The following is an 11183-nucleotide window of genomic DNA, read 5'->3' as shown; positions in this document are numbered from 1 at the left end:
AAATCGGTTAGAAAACAAAAGTATCTGTACCCAGCCTAAAAACATATTTATGTTAAAAAATATATTTCTTGTTAGTGCGTACCACGATTTAAGATGAAACTATCTTGGATCATGGTACCTACTATTGCCACCTACAATTCAAAACGTAAATGGGACATCACTGGACATGCACATCTTTAAGATCGAAAATAATTACCAAACAAGACAGTGGAATAGTACAAGAAAATAGTATAAATGATAGAGGGAAAAAATATTATGTCGCGTACGTGCAGGTTTAAAGTGTTCGCAAAATTAAAAATTAAAAATAAAAAACACTAAAATCACTGCATATATTTCGTGCCCCTCGACTCCACGTATATCACACTGCAAAGCGGACGACAAGTGACTTTTAATAGTGGTATATACGTGCGTGTGTTTCAAACGTTCAACAATAATTTTATTTTAATAATATAATTATTAAAATATATTATGGTCGTAAACGACGAGGGTATAAACGTTGAGTATTTCGGAAAGCAGATTTTCACGGCGGCTCTTTGAACAAAAAAATAAAATAAACCAATGTGGTTTATATGTGCAATACGATTTAATTATATAAAATATGTGCGTATGACATTTTTAAAAATATTTTTACGAGTACAAACCACAATAGGCCCTGTTTAGACAATCATAAAAATATGTTGTGGGCTTACGCTCAACTTTGTTTTACTTTCCATTAACAACAACACTTATGAGGAATGTTGTATTACATTTTCGAGTTTTTTGACAGACCGAAAAATGTTAAATTTTTTTTTATTGAAATCCGTTAAACTCCGCTAGTATGCATGATAATAATATTATGTTTGTGTTATCTTGTAGCACCATTTGAGTTTTTTAATAGCGGTGCCAACATACTTTAAACAGGCCAATATTTTTTTTCAACACTTGCTCCTTTTTTTTCGTCATAGTTAATAGGTACCTACATAATATATTTTATTAATCAACGAGTATATGGGGTTGATGAGCTATATATTTTATAATTTAATGAATTAAAATTATTAAATATTAACTTCTTTTACCTTTTTCCCCTTTTGGTTTTTGGTCTTTGGTGTACATATAAATATATATTAGATACATTTAACCAATACAATATACTCTACTATGTATTATAATTAACCGAACAACAGATTGCAATTTAAAAACAAAACGTAAAAATGTGAACAAAACATTAATATCAATATACATTTACATTTCATATTGAAACTTTTTGAAGAATGTGTCTTACGAAAATCAAAACCTGTTCTCCCAGTCGTACTAAATCGTTATTTATGTAAATAATGACATTATAGTATAATTATAAATTATAATACACCTTTCATGCAAACATAATATTACTATATACTAAAAAGAAAAAAAAAATATTTTCTGAAAGGTTGGACATAAAATTTGTTGTCACGACTACTCCGAAAGATTAATTTTCCGTTTCAATTTTCCGGTTGAAGAGTTGGAAAATTACCTAATTCCGTCCAGCGAACAGGAAATTATATTTTCTAACCGCTTTAGAGGGTGGTAAGTGAAAATCACACTATGCTCAACGCCGGAAAAATGTCTGTCTAAATCAAATTAATATAATTTAACTTATCGATTCTTTTAGTAGAATACATCAAATAGAAAATACTAACTATTAAGTGGGTCACTCCCGTTCCGTTCCATATGAAACAGTTTGGTGAACCTATACAGTTACCGAGAACAGCTAACACTGTTCATGTTATTGAGTACCATCTAATGTGTCTTGGAAAAAATAGTATGTGAGACCCTTGCGAAAAGGCATGGACAGTCTTGGGCGAATCACAGTTCAAAAATCTCTCAAAATTTCTCACTCTCCACTTCCCGCCCACATAATATAATAGCTTTTTTTTAATAAATACGTATGTCAACTTTACAAGTTAATTTAAGACGTTTTATAAAAAAATTTTGCTAACGTTTTGGGTATTAAAACCCACCCGTATTCTGTTTAAATAATAGTATGGTTTTGGAACATCTCCGTTCTCATTTATAGGTAATAATATGTATGTCAACTTTTAACATGTTAGGTCATATATTATAAGTCATCATCGGCGCGTTTGTAAATATTGTATTTAAGTTCGGTATCAGACGGCAAAACAATACTCTCCCCCCTCCCACACCAACACCCGTTACCAAATCGCAAATCCACGATTTCATCGCCTCCATAATATCACGTATAATACACCTAAATTACGAGTGCTGAATACTTATAATTATATATGACTTGTTCGCAGGACTTATACTCGCGGCCGGCCTGTTCGTGTTCGCCTCCGTGCTCAACGACAGCTTCTCGCCCGTCGTTTACCAATCAATGGACGGCGGCGACGGCGACGGGTTCGACGACGGACTGCGGTCCGACTACGATTACCGGTACGGCTGGTCGTTCGTCGCGTGCAGCCTGGCGTTCCTGGCGTCGGAGGCGTCGGCCGTGTTCACCATCACCGCGTACTTCCGGAGACTGGAGGACCGCGTCCAGTACACGGCCGTCGACCGGAAACCGTCGCTGGACACTCCGCCGCCGACCTGCGCCGGTGACCGGACGTCGTCGGCCTGTTCGGTGGACGGGCCGTCTGATTCGTCGGACGGCGCGGCCGGTGCTACCGGCGCCGCCAACGCCACGGTCACTGAAACGACGTCGCGGTCGGATCAGTCGTCGTCGGTCACCGCCACGTCCGGTCGTCACCAGTCAGCCCAGTGCGCGTCAGTCGGCGGCGGTGGCGATCAGGCCGTATCGTCGTCATCGTCGTCATCGCCGGGTGGCGCGGCGGCCGAGTCCTGCAGCAACGGTGCCGCCAGTAAAACACCGCCAGACATATGTCCACCGAAGATCGGCTGCGACGGGCTGACCTCGGCCACTGGCTGCCGGTTACCGGCCGCCTCGACGGCGTACAGCAGCGCCACGTTAAACCACCCGCACAAGTCACAACATCAGCACCACAACCACCAGCAACAGCAACTGCACCACCACCAACAACAACAGCACACGCAGCACTACAGGCAGACGCTAGCCATGGGAGGCAACGGGTCGTGTTATGAGGTGGACACCACCAAGCCATGCACGTGCTCGTCGGCCGCCACGCTGACCACCAAACGGTACGCGACCATTGCCGGCGTGGCCAGGCACAACGGTGGCAAACAGTACACGACGACGACGACCGCGTTGACAAACAACCACAACAACAACACCGGTGGTGGCGGCAGACGTTCGGGGGGTGGTCTGGCAGCCATCAAAGAGTCGGCTGCCGGTCTGACCGATCATCACCCGCTGCAGCACAACAGCGGCCACCACCACCGGAAACCCGAGCCGCCCACGCGACGGCTCAAGGCATCCGTCGGCGGTTACGTCGTACCGCAAACGCCCATCGCCGCCCTCGAAGCGCTCGACTGTCCGCCGGTCGCCGACCCGCGGCTCGTCGTGCCCAGTTCGGTATGACGAAAGTGTCGCGTCGTCCTCGGACAGGACGAACACGCCGTCTGACGGCGACGCGACGGCCAACCGCTGTTCCTGCATACTTACGCCCCCACACCGTCCACGGCGAAACGGAATCATCACGACGTGTCCGTTATTATAATAATATATTACAAGACGTTCTAACGGCTATGAGGGCTCATCGCACGCGTATAATATTGTCGTAAGCGCCTCCCGCCCAAATATTATTATTCAATACTATTGTTATTATTATTGTCATATAAGTCATATTATATTATATACCCGTTACCTATACACGCGTGTTTGTGTCCATGTTACGGTAAATTACGTTAAATCGGAAGTCATCCGCCAGCCATTGACGTTATTCGCACACAAACTTGAGGGTTATCGTAAATGTTTAGCAAATAACATTTTAATACTATGATCAGGTATGTGATATTTGTTGGTTTATTTATTCGACGCCATGCGACAAATATTGTTGTTGCATATATATAATATAAAATATTAGTGAGACGGCAGTGTGTGAGAGGAAAATCAAACTATGAAATCGCAAAAACATAGATCATACAAATTGTGTGTTTAAGTGATGAAGCGGTGAGGAGGTGTCCGAAAAACTGAAATAAACGATTAAGTCTGCGAAGCCACTCCATATATTATATTTCACTGAGGAGGCAGTGTCTTTTCGCAGGATAGATTTTCAGTTTTACCACATTCACTCTCCGTGCTCCCCCTCCTCCTCCCCACCGAATTTACCCCTGCAGTTACGTCGATGACTATACAAACGTAAATACTGAAAGAAATAACTGCAGTTAACGAAGAAAAACCGTTGGACGTATAATAATATAATGGACGATCTGATCGAATTAGCATAATATGGTAAACAGCAGACGACGCCGAGGGAAGCAGCCGGGAAAAGTCTTGTTGAGGGCCCTTCGAGGGTAGTGCGCCAGCAGCGTCACTATTGCAATAACAAACGATAGGCCTGGTGTTGAAAAGTTATATAATAGTAAATGTCACAACAGTTCTTATTGTAAAAACAAATAAATCATAGTACAATATATTATTAAAATAATAACACCTACGTTGATTTAGATTTAAAAATTGCCTACATCACAATAATACCTGATAGATACACGTACTTGGTCAGTAACACAAATATCTGGTCTGTGCATAACGATAACTACCTATCCGCATATATTATAATATGTATATAATATTGTATATTTGGTGAATAACTTTATTGACCGGCGAATGACGTTATTTTCCGTTTGACGTCATTATTTTAACGTATGACATATATGTTATATTATTATGTTATACAATATTATAAACATTCCGAATTGTCGAGTACTTTATCGTTCGTGTTAACATCGCTTTAGCAAGTCTCGCCTCCAGCGTCCGTTTCCCCAGCTACGCGTTATTTATTTATTTTTTTTGTTTTTTCCCCGAGCAAATATTTTACTAAATGGTTTACTGCGCAGTACGCGATATAAAAAAAAATTGAAATCTTTGTTTGTTTTATACCGGCACTCGAGTAAATATTATATAATAGCTGTAGTTCATTTAGGCGGTATTTTTTTCCTTTGACACGAATTGAAAGTTGCAACTTACTATAATATTATAGTACTAGTAATATACGTGGTGTAAAATTAAGTTTCATAATAAAGGTGCTTATCAAAAATCACACGTCGTTTTCGACCATCGCCACATTTCCGTTTTCATAAGAGTGCCAACACTGCCTTTCTATTATTTTCCGTTTGGCTTTTACATAGATCATATTATAATATAAATATAGAAATGTATTAACCTTCGATAATTATAACTATATATATTATAAGAAGTGAATATCTATTTATTTAAATTAATACAATAGGTAATGAGTAAATTAAACGATTCAATTATATAAAAGAATGACCTATAAAAAACCTAACAAAAGATAAATAATATGAAATAATAATATTTTAATTGTTTTCATTTAAATACAACAGTAATAATAATACACAAATAAATGTTATTTTTTTTTGGCGTTAAAAAATAACGTTTGGCAGTTTGGCACAAAGAAAAAAGGAGGATAACTACTGGTAAATGACGTTTAATCGTTCTTAATAAAAAATCATTTACGTGTCTACTAAAATTAATTATTTTTACAATATTAGATTTGTTTTTTAAAAACAAAAAATTTAATATCATCCTATATTTTTGTACAGAAAAATTATTATTAATTACGCATATTTAAATGGAGTGTTTTTTTATATACGTATATTTAAGAGCGCAACAGACTCGTATAAAATAATATATAAATATATATGTATATGCATCGATTTGAAAATGGGTGTATGACATCATTTTTCACACCCTCCAATACACCACAGCTATACAGGTGGTCATTCGAAAATGTTGTAAATAATCGTTCGAATGTGTAATAGTGATTAATTGAATATATAAGTTATGTGTAGTTTTAGAAAAATCTAAAATTATTATTTTTAACGTTTATAATATATTATTATATAATTTATAGTTTCTATTATATTGTTGTATATAAATGTATAATAATACTATATACCTATGATATGTGTATTCTAACGAAAGTTGTCTTGAAAATAATAATAATATTTGTGTTACGATTAAATGTGATTTTTATGCGGAATTGTGATTTTTTAACGACACCATATGATTACCTAGGTTAATATACCTAATTATATATAATATAAATATGTGCTGTGTGTTGTAAATTTGAATGTGCCTACATAACCTACATAGTACCCACTACCCATAGGCCATATTAATGCTGTCTATCCGAATAACCGTGATGGAAGAAATAGAATCATTAAAAAAAAAAAAAAATTGTTTCATATTGTTGTAACGTATACATATTTTTTTTATTATTACTAATGTGTACGTTACGTATACTATTGTACATGATTAATAACGGTAGTCAGTGTAACCATGTAACCATGAATTTCGTCAGCCTCTTCCTCTTTCATAATCAACGTAAGATGAAAGTTTCCGTACAAGACGTTCGCTCGAGTCTCCCGACCAAAACGACTTTAAAAACATTAAGCCTTCTATATCCACTACTCTCTTCCAACCGGAAAGTTCCGATTTTTTTCCCCACCAAAAAGTAGCAATTTATTGTAATCCAGCCTATCGTTGACGGTTTTATATTATATCGTCGGTGTACATTGGACATTTATTTATTTTACAATGATATTATTACATTAAAATGGATCAACCGCGCTCAATACTGTGCCTCCCGAATGCAAAACGAGAAAATGAATTCCCAGCTAAAATTTTCCATAAACATCACGGACGAATTTGATTGATTAGGTCATTTATTTCGCGAAAGTCTATATATATAATATATACATATATATCTGTATATATATAGCTATCAAGATTTTTCGTCAAAAAAATACATATCGGTTTAGGCGGTCGTCGACATCTGGTCGATCGGATGAGTGATGATACCTCTCGTTTTAGCTCTTCATTATCTAACCACTGCAGATTTACAAAATAATCGTTGAAAGCTGGTTGAAATATATTTTATCAGATGGATTCGATGACGTAAAATATAGTATAGCATAGTTGTCAGCGACCACTATATTATAGTTATCGCTAATGTATATATTATAACTAATATCGATATTGAATTTTAAATCTAGAAAAATGGCCGAGCGTCCACAATAGCAAATATTTTCGGTATATGGTCACCGAAATAATTATTATAGTGGTACCGATTCGATTGTCCGTCCATTTTTTATACATTATGTTACGTTATTTAATTGAGTTGCAGTTGATTGGATTTCGATTTTTCATCAATTGTATGGAATCGTTTTAGCTTTCTATACTCTATAGGATTTTCCAACATTGATTGCTATTGTTATAATATTAACTTTTATGTTTTATTTTTATAAGGAAAGTTGTATTTTTGTTTTAATACTCTGGAGTAAAAAAAAAAATAACATTTTTTTAATAATTTCTACGCACAAACACACGAATATTGATCGACTTGTTGATTATTTTAAAGTATTTATAGACTTAGACGAAATATTCTACATCACTTCACAAAGTTCTCAGAAAATTGTCTGTTTTCCAATATAATATTATTAATTAAAAATAAATAATGCTGAAATCACGTAGATAAAAAACTTAAATAAATATATAACCATTGAAACAAAATTAAATTAAATGTATTTTTTTCGCAGAATGATGTGCGTTCGTTAGAGCAAAAAATCCCCATGTATACCTACGAGTCAATTCACTATATTGAACTGTTATGGCGATTTTACGAAAATTGTATGTTTTAAAAATATTTACTATATTCATCTTATAAATAATGTGTCAAGGTTTCTTTTAAAGTTTTACTACCCTCTCCTCCGATGAGTTACGAATCGATACAAATACGAGTGTATCTTCCGAACGACTTAATTTAATTCGATTTAATTCAGTTATTCATAATACTAAAATCTCAACGTTTGTTTTTCCGATAACGTTCGCATACAATAACATTGTACCAATGGCTTATTCACTATAATATGTATTGAAAATTAAGACTTTAGGGGTAGATTATGTTAATCCATGAACGGATAAGGAACGTAACGTACACCTTGCACTCGCGAAACTCTGCTGCCTGCAGCAGTTCTGCCAGCCACGACTTATAACGATTGTGCGTGAGCAAAAAGCAAATACCTATAATGCGTTTAATGCGAATGATACCATAGATAATAAAGAATGGATGCGACATACTAGCGGACAGAGGCGGTTCTGAATTAGACGGTATTTTATCAGTATGGTGAGGCGATTTGTGTACCTACATTTCAATAATTATGTGATAACTAAAAAAGTAATGAGTTATAATGCGTATTCATTATATTAAATACTAAGGGTTGAATTTTAGTTACATAGTACAATACATTTACAACAATTGTATTTCATAAAATTCAGAAAGTGTTTAGTAGATACCATAGATAATAAAGAATGGATGCGACATACTCGCGGACAGAGGCGGTCCTGAATTATACCGTATTTTATCAGTATAGTGAGGCGATTTGTGTACATTTCAATAATTATGTCATAACTGAAAAAGTAATAGATACGTTATGATGTGTATTCATTACTTTAAATACCAAGGGTTGAATTTCAGTTACATATATAGTACAATACGTATTTTGACAACAATTGTATTCCATAAAATTCAGAAAGTGGTAGGTACAACATACACGATGTTTTGACGAATACGTCATTTTAGAATATTGGTCATTCTTTAGAATTATAAAGCATAAAGTATAAACAAAGATTACATACAATTTTCATATTATAATCATGTTGATCTGTAGTATAAACTATACATTATAAATCATTTTTAGTTTTTCCCCATTAAGTGACTAACTTGTTGTAGTTATACATGTCTAATATTGGAATGTCCTATCTATTCTTTATTATCTATGGATGATACTCCAACATTTGCAGAACGATAATCTTTGGGTGTGAATCCATAGGGCTTCGCAGCCACCAATCGAAAATCAAGTTTGTGTCACCTACTAAAGAAAACGTGTTGACCGTTATTGGTTTAGGTACGGTTGGCCCCCGTGAATGGTGAGATGGACCGCAGAAAAATAACTTAAATTATAAAGTACCTAGCCGAGACGATTTTTGCGAATCTCAATTTAAACCGAAATCTTCAACGATATCCTATAACGCCGCGATCCCTCTGTATAATGAATAATATGTTTGTACATTTAAGGATTATTAAACTCGCTACGCATCAACCGCGTACACCGCTATGATATTATATCACGTGGTTGAAATACGCGAACCGTATACAAGTTGGTAGGATTATTTTTTATAACGATAGAACTGCTAAAGATATAATTTTTTTTCTGTATCCTCACTTTGTTCAGTCGTAAAAACACGCACAGACTTGTTACAAGTATACGATCGCATATATAAATGCCCCCGCGGGGTTATGGGTCTTATTTGAAATGGACGCGAATACGCCGCGATTAATATAAGTACCTAACGTTATATAATTTATATCATACCCGAAAAAGGCAATAAAATTTCGGGGCAAATAAACGTTTCGTTTTTAATGAAATTCATTACCGTCTGCAGAGTATCAAATAATTATACGGCGGGTGCACCGTCGCATAAAATCGATTATGTTACGCGCAGTATCCATCATTCCGGCAGACCTTCTGCGATGAGAATATTTTAGAAATACCAACGTAAATCTGAATGTGCGCCATTCCACATATTATAGAAGAATTAAAATTCTTTTCATTAAAAAAAAAAAAAAAAACATTGTTGGTTCGATTTTGAATTCCAACCTCTATGGCTGCGTATCTTATATTGGCCCACGGCAGCTGCATAAGTTATCTACGCAATCGACAGTTCAAAAATACCGACGTTGTTCAAAAAGTGTAAATTCTAAAAGGTCAAGACCCAGAGACGACGTTGGAACAACGACAGAAGTCGGGAGTAAATATAATGGCATTACAATTATTATTATTATTATTATTATTATTATTTATATTACATTTCAATATTATGATTTAGAACTATACGGCCCTAGGGGGTTCTAGGTTTCACCCGGTTTTAAATCTTGACATTTCATATCTTTAAAAATAAAATAAATATAATATGAAAGATAAAAATACATAAGTACTAACCGTTTTATTTAATAAAGAGTTTTAAGTATTTAATTAATAAGTGCCCGGCGTCTCGTCAGTTGTAACATACTGAAACGGGTAAACATCATTTACACTTTTAATTGTTTCTAATTTTATATAAATCAATAATTAATAATATATACTAATATGCTAATTTATACTTACGTCGACTGTCACCGCGTTTTTGGCGTTGTGGTTGTATCCTATTCACACTTGACACCGGCGGCCGACCTGTGATATAGACATGTCCCAAAGTTAATAAAATAAATAAATAAAGTTTATGGTAAACAAAAAAAGTGATTTGTCGGTATTATTATGGTATGATAACATATTTAATTCGCTTAACAGAAATCATGTGGTGTGCACAAAAAACTAAGCCCCAATTTTATATATTATAATGATGTTTTATTGATTATTATATACATTATACAATTTATTAATAAATACGATCTGCGATGAAAGTGTAAAATACATTGGATTTATAAATGTATTATATATAAAAATAATAATAAACAGTATTATATTATATTATAATATTATGTATATACCTACTCGCGTGTGTCAGTGTTTTGTCAGAGTTCCGTGAAATGACTATTTAGCGTCTATATGACTATTTATACTCGGTTGCAACTTGGTTATTACATGATACCAAAAAATTAATATCCAATCACAACACGATTTGATCGACACGACACGACACACAACGCAGCTGTGAATCTGGCTTTAAGGTGGGTTTCCACTAGATACGTGTACGTGTACATGCATAAAAATACTTTTCTGTGATTGGTTGGTATACATGGTAAGCTTTTGGTATACCAGAGTGTTATACGTTCTTACCATAGGCTTGACCATGATACCATGAAGTTGGATCCATTTCAACTTTTCACGTGTACACGGCTCTATATTGATAACATAAAGACGGGTTCACAACTACCCATGTCGTGTCGTGTCGTGTGAATTGTGAATTAAATTCGATCTTCGGGGATATTCCGAATCACGACGATACCAACTTGGTATCTTATCAAAATATTTTAAATACCATA

At 35.3% G+C, this 11183-nt stretch overlaps 1 protein-coding gene across 1 annotated transcript in view; it reads left to right on the top strand.

Moving 5' to 3' along the window:
• Window positions 1-9755: 9755 nt before the first annotated feature.
• Window positions 9756-11183, top strand: part of LOC100169170 (L-xylulose reductase) — a 44048-nt gene continuing 42620 nt past the window's right edge. The window contains exon 1 of the mRNA XM_029488643.1: window positions 9756-9949. The gene's annotated coding sequence lies outside the window, so the exon portion shown is untranslated. The remainder of the gene's footprint in view (window positions 9950-11183) is intronic.

The sequence above is a fragment of the Acyrthosiphon pisum genome, chromosome A1 (genome assembly GCF_005508785.2).
Source record: "Acyrthosiphon pisum isolate AL4f chromosome A1, pea_aphid_22Mar2018_4r6ur, whole genome shotgun sequence".
Taxonomy (NCBI): Eukaryota; Metazoa; Arthropoda; class Insecta; order Hemiptera; family Aphididae; genus Acyrthosiphon; species Acyrthosiphon pisum.
The sequence above is the reverse complement of the archived record's forward strand: the minus strand, read 5'-3'. Positions and strand labels throughout refer to the sequence as shown.